This window comes from Canis lupus, chromosome 16 (genome assembly GCF_011100685.1).
Source record: "Canis lupus familiaris isolate Mischka breed German Shepherd chromosome 16, alternate assembly UU_Cfam_GSD_1.0, whole genome shotgun sequence".
NCBI classification, from domain to species: domain Eukaryota; kingdom Metazoa; phylum Chordata; class Mammalia; order Carnivora; family Canidae; genus Canis; species Canis lupus.
In genome coordinates this window covers 53,122,665-53,139,374 of record NC_049237.1, presented here as the reverse complement: position 1 = coordinate 53,139,374, position 16,710 = coordinate 53,122,665, and positions in this window count along the sequence as shown.

The window sequence follows — 16,710 nt, the reverse complement described above, 5'->3', positions numbered from 1 at the left end:
TAATTTGAAAGATTTATAAGAGATAATCATAATACAGTGTCCGCTAATAGTCATATTATTTACAACTTGTGTAACTTAACTCTGGGATACCTTGAAAGTCTGTTGATATGGGCTTTTATTAGTTCTGCGATCCAGTTGGATGATTAATGTGCCAATCCTTGGTGAAAAGTTATGCTCTTTTATGAAGCATTAAATGGAGGGGAGCAGAATGATTAATTTGTGTCAGGGTTTTAAATAAGGATCAGGAGAAAAAAAAAGTTTCACAGTGAAAAAACAATCTCCAGAAAGAAGACTGTATGTAAGAATCAGGATAAAACTACAAGATCTAGTTCTGAATCTGGAAATCATGAATGAAGAGCAGAGGTGGGGAGAACTAAGATCATGTTTCAAGGTCACCAAGAGGGGAAAACAGATCATCAAGACAGAAAAGATCTTTCTTTACAGCTATGCGTTATATCACTTCATTTCAAATTTGAATCTATTTTGAATTTCTGTTAATGCTGCCATTTTGTTCCTGTGTCATGAACTGAAAAAGGAGCTTTGAAATAGTCAACATTTATTAGAAAGGTTTTTAAAGTATGTTCTTAACTTTAAACTCATCACCTTTCATGTACCACTTATTATCTCTTTTATTATCTACCTCACCTAAATTCTCTGGAAGTTACTTGAGAAATTAAAAGGAAGATATTGAGCATATCAATAATGTTTTAGAGCAAGCATTAAAACGCAGTGGAGTGCGGTAATAGATTTTTTTATGGAAGATATTATTTAGCTTTCCCTTAATGCTTCTAGTTAGTTTTTCAAGTATAAGGAAAATGTTTAGAAAAGTACAATAGGCATCCATTGTCCCCCACAGTCCTACTCTCCACCTCTAAAACAAGCATATCCCAAGTCCAGGGTGAGAGATGCAAAAGGAAGGGGAAGCTATCACCAACAATTTTAATCATTTACAGGTACATTGAATTTTCTAAACCAGAAATTTGATTTTGTATAACATAGAGGTTAGGAGTGCAGTCCCTGGAGTCAGGAAAACTGAACCTTGGGTCTGCCATTTTTTTTCCTCCCTGTGTGATCTCACACAAGTCATTCCAAGATTTAGTTTATTCATCCATAAGTTGAAGAAAATAGTAAAATTTGCTTTATAGGACTACTATACACATGAAACAAGTTACTGCATAGAAACCTTATAGGCATATATATGGAGAAGGTACATCAAAAGCATTTCATGTATTGTAGTTATTGTTTTACTATTTTAATTTTATTTATTTATTCATGAAAGAGACACAGAGAGAGGCAGAGTCACAGGCAGAGGGAGAAGCAGGCTCCATGCGGGGAGCCTAATGTGGGCTCCCGAGTGTCCGGGATCATGCCCTGGGCTGAAGGGGGCACTAACCTGCTGAGCCACCCGGGAAGCCCATTAATATTTTAATAATCTGATCACCTAATTCATTTTGCATCTAAAAAACTTGGTTACCCACTGTCTGCTAGGTAAAGTCCAAGAGCGTTGGCATGCCACTCAAGGCCCTGTTGAGTTTGGTCCATACTCTCCTTTCCATTCTTACCTTTGGGCAATGTCCAAAAGGATGTGGGGGCATAAACACCACACATTTTCTGATAAAACTTCATAACAGCATTCACCGATTCTAAGGGAGTTGTTTTCAAAGAGCCATGATCCATTTACAAGCATGTTTGTTTTGTCCATATAGCCTTCTAAATTTCTCAACTTTGCTTCTCATTGTGCATGCATTAAGACCCAGATAATTTTTACCTCCTGTGGTCTTTGCAGCCATAATTAATGAGTTTCTTCTTTGTTGTTCTTATATAAGTTTTTACATATTTTTTATTTCCGTGCGATAGCCAGTAGTATGATGATCTGTAGATGTGTGTTTCTCTGACACAGGGTTATAAATTCCTCATGAACTCAAGGGTTGAGCTCCCATGTCTTGTGTTTTTTAGTTTCTAGGACATGGTAAGTATTCAGTCATGTTTCCAAAAAAAAAAAAAAAAAAAAAAAGTATGAAGTATGGCTATTAGGAAAACAAGAGGAGTTATTCACATAGCTTAGCAAAACTTTAAAAACATTGTGATGGGCTGAATGTCTGTGTCCCCCTCTGAGTTCATAGATCGAAGCTCCATCCCCAAATATGGTGGTATTTGGGGGTTGGGTCTCTGGGAGATAATTAGGATTATATGAGGTCTTGAGAATGAGCCTCTCATGATGGGATTAGCATTCTTAAAAGAAGAGGGAGACAGTGAGATCTCTCTTTCCCTGTGCATACACCAAGGAAAGACCATGTGAGCACACACTGAGAAGATAGTTGTCTACAGGCAAGACCTCACTGTGAACTGAATTCTGGCAACCGTGATTTTAGAACTTCCAGCTTCCAGGATTGTGAGAAACAAATGTTTAAGCTGCCGGGTCTTTGTATTTTGTCATAGCAGGCTGAGCAGACTAAGATATACATATTATTTTGTTTTCCTATTATGTAGAGATATATTATATTTTGGAGGGAAGCCATAGAGCATATCATTGTTTTAAAAGTGGAAGTCTATTAGAAATATAAAAGTGACTATGGACAAAATATGGGAAAAATTTTGGTCCAGTGGAAAAGACAGGCTGGAGGGAGATATAAGAAGCCTAGTATATGATATAGTGGGTAGTTAATAAATATTTCTAAATAACTGTCTCACAGTGAATGGAAGAATTGGTTATTCAATGAACTCCTAGTAGGCTGTCCTCCACTTGTTGATGTGAGATATATTTTTTTATTTTTTTTATTTTTTTTATTTATTTATTTTTTTTTAAGATATATTTTTTTAAAAAATGTTTTCCCTCTGAGTTTTTCTTTCTCCTTGTCAACTGAGAAACGTAGGACTGGTTCTATCAGGTGTGACCATATGACTTTGCACATTTCTATGGTTATTCTAGGCATGGAATTCTGTTAATAGATGTTCTAGTAGATTGTCCATTAATTCTGAATTCAGAGAAAGCTTTAAAGTTATCAATAGGAAGATTAAACTTAAAGGTTAACAAAGATGAAGTTCCAAATGGAATTGATTGTTATCTTTTAAAAGACAAAGAGAATAATACACAAATAATTCAGGGCAGTTGGATCCATGTACAAGTATTTGACCACAGATTTAGACCCACATACTTCATATATCCTTGCATTTGAGCAATTAACTATTCACATATTCGTGCATTATTCAGGTCATTTATTTTAATTAAAATAATACAACACCTTCCAATGATTAATAATTAGGTGTTTCAGAAAAGTAAATTTTACTTTGTTAAATTCATCAGAATTACAGTAATAGGTATTTAATCTATTCCTGCATAAAGTTAGTTGCATGAAGTTAGATGCATTGATAAATAAAAATGAACATCATCGGTATTTGAGTCCTGCCTGTATTTCATGCCATTATGAAATGAACAGCACAATAGATTTTGGTTTTTTTTGCGCCAAAGAAGTTGAAGTCTTTGTTGTAATTTAAGCTAAGGCAATACTGGACCTGTTATCTTGTCTCCATGTTTGGAAAATAATAATAAAATAAAACACAGTTTCCTCATAGTAGATATTTTGATGCCATTCACAATCACCACATATAAACTACTCCTTTATTTTTTTTACACACCACTTCATAAATCAATACTTTCATTTCTTTTGGGTTTTTCCTTTCTTTCATAAAAACCACCCTGGTCCCTAATACTACCCTTATTTTCTGCCCAAAGATGGGATATCTATGTATTGCTATGAAAAACGCAACGATAATTTAGTATTTATTACAGGAATGACATCTGAGGATAAAATGCTTCTAACACTGCATCCAAATAATCTCAGATGAGGATCATTTTCATGCTTAATAAGTAGTTCTATTCACTATATCATGTTTTGTTTGTTTCATATTTTTCCTGGTGTGGCGGTCTTGTAATAATTTCTGGCTCTAAAGTATGCTGTTGTTTGATTTTAATAAGACATCAGCTTGCAGTAAAACTGAACAGATGCGATTTAAAGTGCTGATCTATCTTACACATCCCCATAAACTTCCATTCCTATTTCATTCATAGGAATGAATAGGAATGAAATCCAGTGCAATTGTAAGTGGAATGATCTATTTCTAAGTTTTTATACCCTGGCACCACCACCTCCTTCCACTTCACAGCAAGCATTTTCTTTGGTAAGAAAGCCTCCAGAAAAAAAGAAACCTCTTATGGGCTGATTTCTCTGGATAGTTCTTTGGAAATCTTGTATTTACCATAACAAACTCAGCAGATTCCACTGGCTGAGAGTCAAAAAAATTAACATTAGATTTCTCTGCCTAGTAGACATTAATGTACCTTTTTGTTCAATGAGCTACTTTAGCATATGGAATATAAAGTTCCACTCTGTGATTATGTCTTGAGCTAGCTGAGTTATAGGCACTTCAAGTACTTTTTGGAGAGTCGATTTTAAATAACCCAGTTCATAGCACTTAAAATATTCTACTGACATCCTGAGGGTTACTCACCCATAGATTTTCAACATAGGCATAATACAGACAGCATCGATAAAGGGCCGTACAAATGCTCAAATATTGTGTTCCTTAAAAACGTGGTTGGGTATTTTTTAAAGGAAAATAAGCTAGTTGCAAGTGTTAAAATTTGTTACGGCAAATATGGGATTGGTTAACCATGAAATCCCAAGCTATTGCAATGGGAAGGGTAGTATATTGTGCTACACTGGAAATGTCACGATCATTTGAAAACTCTCAGGTTATTATAGAAGACTGATGAATCACTGAGTTCTACTTCTGAAACTAATAATGCATTATATGTTAATTAATTGAATTTAAATTGAAAAAAAATTAAATAAAAAAAACACTCAGGTTAATTTAATATGGAAACTGGTTGCCTAAAGATGGATTGTGGTAAACCCACTGTCACCATCACCATCACGGAGTGACAGAAAAAATGAGAGAAAATTAAAGAACATTGAGAGAGAAAATGGCAATTGTACAAATAGAAATAACTATACTAGATATTTTTCAGCATTCAGGGATGTCATATTTATTCAAAACGTGTTTATTGAGTGTTTGTCATAAGGGAAGACTCACATAGTTTCAATGATTTCTTTTGTTCACCCTAACAAGGTAATGCCTCTCAAAGTAAACCTTCTGTAAACATGTATAAAGCCTGGATTAGTACATGAATCAGCTCTTTGAAAGGATCAGAGAATGAACAAGGAAGACAGAATAGGAGGGGCCCACATTCTGGAGATGAGAGGGCAACTTGTGAGCCCCCCATTCACCTCTTTATTTCTCCTTAGGGTTTTGTCAAGTCCAAGGATGAGAAATCAAACAAAAAGTAACACCTTGGAGTTTACAGAGGTCTCATTGTGTGAGGAGACAGAAATTGGTGTTTGGTCCCTCCAAGAAGAATTAAACTTCTTGGAAGAAGGAAAATATAACTGTAGAGAAGTGAGTGGGAGTGCATACGAAGTTTCCCATCAGTGGTTTTGACCACTTCCTAGTGTTGGTGTTCAGGAAGAGACACCTAGAGAACAAGTATCAGGTTATGGTTTGAGATCCAAAGGACTGAGCAAATATTTCAGCAGTTTTATTATTCTAAGTAAAATGAAGCAGTAGTGATTAAAAAAAAAATGGACAACCCCAAAGAACACTCAGGGATTCTCAGTTAAGTTTCCAGAAAGAATGTGCCATTGGAGTGGGATTGATGCTTTAGGGGTAGGGGCCGACCAAAGACAGTCCTAACTTCACAAAGCCCCATACCTTTCCTTGATTGGACTGGGTGATCCACCAAAACACTCTATGCCTGCATGAGGATTAGTCTTCTCTTGAGGAAGATCATTGGCTACCAGCTTAACAATTTTTATAATTAAAAATCACCAGACCTGTCTATAAACTACATAAAAACCAAGACAAAATAATACAATAAAAATAGATCTACAGGTTATCTAGATATTCAAGTTATTTATAAAAATAGATTTAAAATAATAATGATTATTATGTTAAAAAGAAAAGAAAAGATGGAGACTTGCTGGAGAGCTGGAATCTATAAGAAAGTCAACTTAAAATTTTAGAACTAAAAGAGCACAATAACTAAATGCAAGAATTAAGGAAATAAACTTATTAACTATGGCAGAAGAAAAAATTAGGAAACTATAAACTAATCAGAGCATTTTTATTTATTTTATTTTTAAAAATTGTTTGTTTATTTATTTATTTATTTATTTATTTATTTATTTATTTATTTATTTATGAAATAAAGAAAGCATGAGCAGGAGGAGGAGCACAGGGAGAGGCAGGCTTCCCTCTGAGCAGGTGTGGGGATCTGGTTGTCTCGCTGTTGTCTAAGACAAGCCTCAGATGTAAGTTCTCTTTGCTTGTTAAAACTGCAGCCTATCAATCCTGAGTGTCCTGCCACTTTCTTCAGTCACTTGTAGCCAGTTTCAGGGCCAAGGTTCAGGTTGCATCTTGGAAGCTTCCAGAGGAGTTATGAGCCAACAGGTTTGCATTGAATCTGTAGATGGCTCGCGTAGCATGGGCATTTTAACAATATTAGTTCTTCCAATCCATGACCAGGGAATAGATTTCCATTTATTTGTCTTTAATTTCATTTCTTAGTGTCTTGTAGTTTTTCAGTGTACAGATCTTTTATCTTCTTGGTTAAATTTACTCCTTAGTATTTTACTATTTTTGATGCCATCATGAATGACACTATTTTCTTTATTTCTTTTTCAGATATTTTGTTGTTGGTATATAGCAGTGCACTCGACTTTTGTATACTTTTTTTTTTTTTTTTATCCTGCAACTTTACTGCATTCACATTTTACTTCAACATTAAAATTTTTTTGGGGGGGAGTGAAGTCTTTAGAGTTTATTATATCTAAGATCATATTATCTGTAGACAGGGAAAATTTTACTTCCTCCTTTCCAATTTGTGTACGTTTATTTTTCTTGCCTGATTGCTGTGTTTAGGACTTACAGTAAGTACTATGTTGAATAGGAGTGGTGACAGTGAACACCCTTGTCTTGTTCCTGACCTTAGAGGGAAAGCTTTCAAGCTTTCACTGTTGAGTGTGATATGAGATGTGGGCTTGTCAGATATGGCCTTTATTATGCTGAAGTATGAGTCTTCCAATCCTAATTTGTTGAGAGTTTTTATGAAATGCATATTCTGTTTTGCCAAGTGCCTTTTCTGTATCTATTGAAATGATGTCATTCTATTTTTTTATTTTATTTTTTTTTAAGATTTTATTAATGAGACAGAGAGAGAGAGAGAGAGAGAGAGAGGCAGAGACACAGGCAGAGGGAGAAGCAGGCTCCATGCAGGGAGCCGGACGTGGGACTTGATCCTGGATCATGCCCTGGACTGAAAGTGGTGGTAAGCCGCTGAGCCACTGGGGAAGCCCTGATCATTTCATTTTAATCTTCCTTTCTATTAATGTGATGTATCATATATATTGATTTGCATATGTTTAACACTACTTGCATTCCAGATACAAATCCCACTTGGACAAGTTGTTTGATCCCTTTTATTGTTCTGTTGAATTCTCTTTGCTAGCATTTTGTTGCAAATTCTTGCATCTGTATTCATCAGGGTTATTGGTCTTAAGTTTTCTATCTTAGTAGTGTCCTCATCTGGCTTTAGTATCAAGGTAATGTTGGCCTATAAGATAAATTTGGGAGTGGTCTCTTCAATTTTTTGGAAGAATTCAAAAAGGATTAGTATTAAATTTTTAAATGTTTGGTGGAATTCACAGGTGGGACTGTTTGGTTCTGGACTTTTGTTTGTTGGGAGATTTTGGATTGGTGACTCAATCTCCTTGTTATTGATCTGTTAAGATTTTCTATTTCTTTATGATTCAATTTTGGTAGGTTGTATGCTTCTAGAAATTTATCCATTTTCTGAGTTGTCCAATTTGTTGGCATATAATTATTCATAGTGGTCTTTTATGGTCCTTTGTATTTCTGTGCCATCTATGGTAATGTCTCCTCTTTCATTTATGATTTTACTTATTTCAGTCAGCTCTCTTTTTCTTGGTTAGCTTAGCTAAGTGTATGTCAGTTGCTTATCTTTTCAAAGGACTAACTCTTGGTTTTGCTAACCAATTCTGTTGTTTTCTCTATTTCATTGGTTTCTGCCCTAATGATTGCTATCTCTTACTTTATGATAAATTCAGGCTTAGTTTATCATTCTTTTTCTAGTTCTTTGAAGTATATTAGATTGTTTACTTGAGATGTTTCTTTTTGAAAACTTTTACTTATTTATTTGTGAGAGACACACAGAGAGAGAGGCAGAGACTTAGGCATACAGAGAAGCAGGCTCTATGCAGGGAGCCCAGTGTGGGACTCGATCCCGGGACCCCAGGATCACACCCTGGGTCAAAGGCAGATGCTCAACCACTGAGCCACCTAGGTGTCCCTCTTTATTCTTAATATATGTGTTTATTCTATAAAAGTCCCTCTTAGAACTGCTTTTGCTGCATGTCATATGTTTTGGTATGATGTGTTTCCATTCTCATTTGTCTTAAGATTTTTTTTTTTTGACTTAAACACAAACATAGAAATGAGTGTGTGAGAAGCTAGTGAAATCTGAATAAGACTGGTAGATTGTACCAATATGAATTTCTGGTCTTGATATTAGTTTTGTACAATATTATCATTGGAGGAAGCTGGAGGTAGAGTATACATAAAATATGTTATTATATCTTAGTCCTGCGTGTGTCCCTACTATTATTTCAAAACAAAAAAGTAAAAAGAGAAAAACTACAACAGTCAGAGAATTAAAAGACAAGTTTCAGAATAGATGAAGATATTTGGGGCATATGTATAATGATGATACCATATCCAGATCTATCTAGGTCTAGATCTATACATATATATTAATATAGATACAGAAACACACGTGTGTGTATATACGTATGGACATCCAGGTACTTGAAACATGGAAAGTGAAACTGGATAACGGAGGGACTATTGTATAATTGCACTCCAAGCTCTTAAAAATCAACTCAAGAAAGTTTAAATTATTATTATTTGGGGGGATTGGTTCTCCAATCATTCATAGTATCAAAGGTTTTATAGATAGAGATAGTTCAAGACTTTTCACTACCTACGTGCAATTCATATAAAATGTTTTATACATGCCTTATTATATAAATGTATTTACATATGTGGTTTGATTATTTTCCTTAAAAATAAATCTTCATGGTAAGAGTGCTTGTCCTATACTTCTGATACTTCTAGGAATGTTTACAAGAAAGGGAGATATGTCATTTGGTGTAATTATATATAAATAATCACCTGAGGAAATTTATGAAAACATTGTAAGGTGCTACATTCATAAATCGAATATTTCTTTCTAAAAAGATTCATGCTTGTAGCTTTGGTTACACAGCATAGGCTTTTAAAATATTTTGTTTACTTACAACTTGATCTCAAAATATTTTACCAAGATAAAGTATGGTGTACCTGTTATAACAGTGATGGACTGCACATATAAAGTTGAAGTCATTTAAAAATTATTAGTGCTTCTTGCATTAGATAGTGACAAATACTCCTGATAACTGTATTATTTCCTGATCAGTCAAATCTGCATATACCTGCACACTCTGGACAGAATGTTAATCCTATTAAATTTGTCTGGCATCTATTTGAGTTAAGATAGTGGTACAAAAGTACATATTGAAAATTATACATTCACACATGGAGATAAAACATTGCAGAAGTTCTCAATTGCTGCCTTTTTGCACAGGAAAATTCAAGTGAATAATATCTATTGTTCTTATTGTTTGAGGCCTATTACCATCTTACAGCAAAATGCAAAAAAAAAAAATACTGGCTTAATACATTTATCTGGAACATATGGGATAAAGTAATTTTTAAAAAACGTGGCTTGCATCAGTAGATTAGGAATGAATACAAGGAAAGGGTTTGTTTTGAGATTTGACTACTGCTGTCTTTACTAAGATAATTGTGGCTCATACAATTGTGCGCTTGGTAGTTGATGGAAACACTCATGCCTCTAAGGGTTGAAACACAATTGATAAGATTTGTGATTGATTTTCAAATCACTTGTAGTCTCAAAACCACATGGAGTGGATTTTATATGTTTTGCATAAAAACAATAAAATTATTCTTTTGTCTCTTTGCCAGTTATATTTTAGCTATGCAAAAATCACAGTGCTTCCTACTATGTTGACTACATCCCGAGATTATTACACATGTATTAAATGTAGTTATATGTTAACTACATTTTTGTTGTTATAAATCGGCTTATATAATATTTCTTTTTATAAAACAAAATATCAATTTTTTAAATCTTTGAATTCTTTACTGAAATGCTTATACTTGCCAATTATGTTCACATTATGCTTAGTTATTTTACAACCCATATCAATTAGTTCTACTATCTGGAGTATTAGGGGACCTATTTTTGCTTAATATTCTGTGTTTGTTGGTCTCCGTTCAGACATCATGTCTTCTCATGTCCTTAGGTATCTTTGATTGTGTGCTGAACATTTTAGTTGAAATACTACTTTTTAGAAATAATTGTCAAGGTGTTAGATGATGCAATATTCTTCCAGAGAAACATTTTTAACCTCTTCAGGTTCCGCAGGATATTAGAATTGTATGATTAACGTAAGCCAATTTCAGGGCATGAGAATTATTTTGGACCACTGCTATAACTCAAAGAGGTGTTATAGTCTATATTAGGGCTTGTTTACTTCCATTTATATCTACTCTTAAGATATAGCACTTGAGCATCTCAATTTTAAATACAGGTCATTTGAAGTACTGCAGAGTTAGATGTTCTGGGTTCCAACTCCTGTTCTTCTACTTCCACAAGTATGAAGATTTCCTGCTCGTGCTCTCAGGTGTTTGTCTGGTTGTAATACTACACAGAATGTTCCCTAATCCTTGGCTTATCTCACTTATATCCAATATATGCCATATCTTCACCTTGTAGTCTTTTAAAATATTTTATTTATTTATTCATGAGAGACCAGAAAGAGAGAGAGGCAGAGACATAGGCAGAGGGAGAAGCAGGCTCCATGCAGGGACTCGATCCCAGGACCCCGGGGTCATGCCCTGAGCCAAAGGCAGGTGCTAAACCACTGAGCCACTGAGGCATCCCAGCCTTGTAGTCTTTTTTTTTTTAATTTTTATTTATTTATGATAGTCACACAGAGAGAGAGAGGCAGAGACATAGGCAGAGGGAGAAGCAGGCTCCATGCACCGGAAGCCCGACGTGGGATTCGATCCCGGGTCTCCAGGATCGCGCCCCGGGCCAAAGGCAGGCGCCAAACCGCTGCACCACCCAGGGATCCCCAGCCTTGTAGTTTTTTACTATTTAATCACCTATTTGATTTTTCTGGGAACCTACTTCAATTACCATATGCATCATTTTATTTGTTTTGAATAAAGATTTCTTTCAATTACTTTATTCACTATTATTATAATCGAACCAGGAGACTCCCATTCCACTATCTTATTTAGGGAACTTGTTTATTTATTTATCTTTGCACATAGGGAAAACTGTTAAAACTGTGACTGTCTTGGACTTAAGGCCATTTCCACAATTATTTCATTATAAAAATTCTTTAAAGTTCTCATCACGAGTTGAAAACCCATAAAAAATGAATTCCCTGATTATAGACAATGCTGAGTGAAATTTCATGATGATGAATAAGGTATTTAATAAATATATGGATGATGGTGTTGGCAGAATGAATACAGGTAGAGAATTGCATTTACAAATGAAGAATAAGTGTTTGTTTTACTGTGGACAAATTACTGCTCCTGCCATGATGGGAGGATTCCAATGTAATCAATCTTAATTTGCCACCAGTTGGCTGCTCTTTCCCTCCAGAGAATGATGCCATATCAAGGAATCCACAGTGTTCTCTGTTGTTGACATATTGGCTATGCAATAGCAGTGTTAGCCATAACAACCCCAGTAAGACAAACCCCATGCAGTCATTGGATCTCTGCTGGCCCTTTAGTGAGAACCAACCAGATGGGAAAGGAGGCCAGCTAACCTCCATCGAATGGGTCATTTTTGTCTATCTGATCACTGAGACCTTAATCTGTAGAAAATGTACCCTGATGATCAATCTCATGACAATTAAAGTTTTTAGTCTCAGTTCTTATACTGGGCATCAGCCATACATCTCGTGCTCATTCCTCCACTGTTATTCCTGCCAAGTCTGTGACCATCAGCTAAGCCATTAGCCAACATATTTGTGTAGCTCCAAAATTTTAGTTCTCTTTTATCATAGGAAAGTGGACAAACAGACTTATTGTTCGAGTCTCTCCCCTGGGAGTATTTCCTTATTCATTGTCATTCAGGGATATCCCTTGAGGGACTGTGTGAACAACCAGTGAAGTTTTAGGTTGAGTCAGCATGTTATGTAAAATGACTATAAAAAAGCCCCAGATTTTAATTTCTCATTTAACTGATCATAGAGATTTCACATAAAGTCCTAGGTTGGGGTTGAGGTAGAGGTGGTCATTGAATATTAGATACTATGGGAATCTGAACCATTGCTTATGAGATGTGTTTGACTTCAGAAATAGTTTGGGCCTGATATTTTGTTTTAACCCTCATACTTGGTCATGGAATACTTAACCTTATGCCTTCATTGATCAGATTATGTTTCTTTTCTGATAGGCTGGTCAGACCACAAGGATAATAAGTGACTCAAGGTCAAGCATTCTGCATCTACCAGTGCCCACCATTAAGCCTCAGGCTGTTGTCAAGGAGAATATTTATTGGTAGAAGAGAGCATGCTTTCCCCAAACTGTGATGCTTGTCTTATCAAATCTTGCCAGAGGCTCCACATGACATCCGTATCTGTCACAAGACACTGGAGTATCACCGATCTGGTTCATAGAGCGTAAAAGTTTAAATAGTTTGCAGTGTCTTCAACTTGCCCATGTTCTCGGACCATGGAAATTGGCAACCTTATAGTTTACTTGGTAAATGGATCCAATTAGTCCACTCTGCCGTGTTACATAATTTTCACAATCCAGAGAATTGTGTCTCCTTCTTACAGCTGAAAATTGCAAAACAAATTAAGGCCATGTTTTTATGATTTGCTTTGTCTTTAAGAGACAATTTCAACATACGGTAGATAACTAGATTCATAGAACCTTCTCTAACTTGGTTGACCTTGATTTTCATTTGATTTTCCCTCTCTGATAAGAGCATTTAGCATCTTGCTAAATGGAATAAGATAATCATTATTTCTTGATCAACAGATCTAACCAGTATGTGACCAATAGGACAAAATAGTGCCATGTCCAAACTGAAATCAGGATGGTCAAGGTTAGTCTATGACAGTGATGAGGATGACATAATGATGAGGTGAGATGGAGAACTTAAACTCCTGCCACATGAAAGAAAACTACATCTTTCTTTGTATAAACAATAGTGCATTTTTCAAATAGACAGCTTTATCTCAGGTACCAGAGGTTGTGTTAGTTTGCACCTGCAAAGATAGGACATTGGTGCAATTAGAGTCCTCACCTGGTCACATAATGACATTACACTATCATTCTTTGAGAGACATTTGCCTAAAATTGAGGCTAACAGGAAAATTAATGAGATATAATAAAAATCTTCCCTGTTTTTTCAAGTCTTTGATTTTGGTTTTTAATTTGAAATTCCTTGAGAAACATAATTTTGACATCCAATTGGTTCTACAGTGAGACTTTAAATCATAATAAAAAGTTCTACAGTTTGAGGTTGAGGTCAGGGTTCTGCTGATTTCTTCTTACCCACCTCGATGGCAGCCACCTCTTCTTGTCCCACTGCTTTACCAAAGGGAGAATTTCCTTTACTGCCTCTTCTAGGGACTTGTCCCTCTTTGGTATTCAATTGTCTTTAGTTATGTTCCTACCTTCAGCTATCTGATGAGTTAAAGGAAAGCTAAACTTTTGCAGATACTCTTTTTTTATTCTTTTTTTTTTTAAGATTTTTTTTAAATTTTTATTTATTTATGATAGTCACAGAGAGAGAGAGAGAGGCGCAGAGACACAGGCAGAGGGAGAAGCAGGCTCCATGCACCGGGAGCCCGATGTGGGATTCGATCCCGGGTCTCCAGGATCGCGCCCTGGGCCAAAGGCAGGCGCCAAACCGCTGCGCCACCCAGGGATCCCTCTTTTTTTATTCTTTGGATGTTAGGAGGTCGTGACTCTGCTGCTTTCTACTAACAGAAACACTTTTAATGCGGGAAATAAGAGGATAATGAAATCATTGAAGTTTGAGAAGTGAAAAAATATGGAAGCTCAGGGGTTGTGAGGAAGCCACTCCCAGTGGTCTTAACTGTGATTGTACTAAAGTAGTGCAGTCTTAGTAGGGCATCCGAAATCCATGGGATAATCCCAACTCAGCAAGTTGCTGACACCCATGCACCTGCTTGCAGTTGCCACTTGAGAATAATCTCTTCTACCTTCCTAAAGCCACAGATTCTTGGCGGAATCTGTCCAACCTTCCCGGCAAGAAAGATTTGCAGGTTTTCAGGATTGATGCCTTGCACACAGCAGAGTTTAAAATGGTGTGAAATATGCTGAGTATCAACAAATAATATCAGGCACATCTCAACCCATTAAATTGTCATTTCCAGTATAAGCAAATGATTAAATCTCTGAATATGTATGTATGTAACTGATCTTTTGAATAAATGTTACATGTTTTATAATCCCTAAATTATATTTAGAGTGTACTGTAATGGCCCTGCAAATATCACAGGATAAACCATTTTTATTTTATTTTTAAAGTGCCAAATGAAAATGCCAAAGGAAACTCAAGCTAAACAATTGTTAAAACTAGCCTTCACTTGGCAACAGTCATATTAGTATATAGAATTCTATAAACTATTAGTGAGAAGCCTATGCATTTTTAATAAAATAATTAGATTACAAAATGCTCTATGTAAACATAATTTTTTTTTGTTGCTAGATTCTGTGGCTAAAATATTGTAAGTTCATAGCAAGATTTTTTTTTCTTCAGAGCCAATGGTACGAAGTCCAATATACCCTTCATAAACATATACTCTAAATTTTTAAAAATACAACTATGGGGCACCCGGGTGGCTCAGTGGTTGAGCATTTGCCTTTGGCCCAGGGCATGACTCCGGGGTCCTGGGATCAAGTCTCACATGGAGCTCCCTGCAGGGAGTCTGCTTCTCCCTCTGCCTGTGTCTCTCTGCCTCTCTCTCTCTCTGTGTCTCTCATGAATAAATAAATAAAAATCTTAAAACGAAAACAACACCAGGATGAACACTACTCAGCAATATAAATGAATTAATTACTGAAGAATGCAACAGCATAGATGTCAAAAGAAAACATTAAACTGAGTAAAAGAAGCCAGACAGAAAAGAAGTATGATATGATTCTATTCATGCTAAATGCAAGAAAAGCCTGACATCATCTACTTTGAGGAAACACAGGTGAGCCCTGCCTAGGCCCGGGGCTCGGGGAGGATCTTCCAGGAAGGGGCAGGAGGGAAGTCTGGAACTGATGGGAACATCCTGGATCTTGACTTGGGAGGTGCTCACGTGGCTGCGGACATTCATCAGGGCTCCCTGAAATGTGCTCTTCCAGACGGACGCCCTTTATCTCAGGTACCTGTCCAGGAAGGTGTTAGACAAAGAAGGACACGAGGGGAAGAACCGTGAGGTTCACCCAGGGGGCAAAGGCGGTTGCCCGGAGGGGGACTTAGAGATGCTGGAAGGTCGAGTCCTCGGTGATGGGGGCAGAGGGTGGTTTCCAGGGATGCTGTGCTAGGAGATGCCCCGAGTGGGAAGCCCATCTGGGTGGCCGTTGCCCCGGGACCACCTAGAGGAAGCGAGCGCTCTTCCCCAGGCGCAGAGCGTGGGGAGCAGGCGGGTGGCGCGGCCCTGCCCTTGGCCGACCCCGTGCTCCTCGCACCTGTCGTGGCAGGTGGCCGCGGTCACCACCCCCCTGAGTCCCAGCCCAGGACACATTTATACATCTAGGCCACTTAGGACTTTAGGACTTAAGAGGAAAGGGTGGGATGGTTTATATTTAGAAAAATGAACTTGAAATTAGCACATGCTACCTCATTCTGGGAAGCGCAAGTTAATTATGGTAAAAACTGCCTTATAGGAAGAACTGTTCAATGGATTGTAGTAGATTTTATTTTTTATTTATTTATTTATTTATTTATTTATTTATTTATTTATTTATTTATTTTTTGCTGCCTTGCAAAGTACCTAATAGCTGAATGTTTTCAGACTAATAATTTAAAAATGGAAGACCATGCAGGTTGAATCACTTTGGTAATAATGAAGTATTCAATTAGAAAAAGTGCTTTTGTAATGGTTATAATAATGGGTGATTTACAGAGGGAAAATGCTGTTGTTGAGCATTTTAAAGTTGTTTTTTTTTTTAAGTTTTTTCTTTGTAATTCTAAATTTAAGGAAGGCTAGAGGAAATAATCATTTTAAACATGCCTTTGTTTTCAAGTAGAGGTAGGTGGAAATTCTTGAAAGTACTTGTTTCAAGGTACCCTGAATTTGGTACCTTTTTCCTGAAGGAGATTCACTGGTGTTCAATAGCAATAGAAGGATACAAGGAATCAATAGCTTGTAGAAGCATGTAAAATCAAAAAGTTCTGTTCTTAGTGGATGGGGCCATGAGGCTTCAAAATATTTAATCTCCATTTGGAACAGTTTCTCA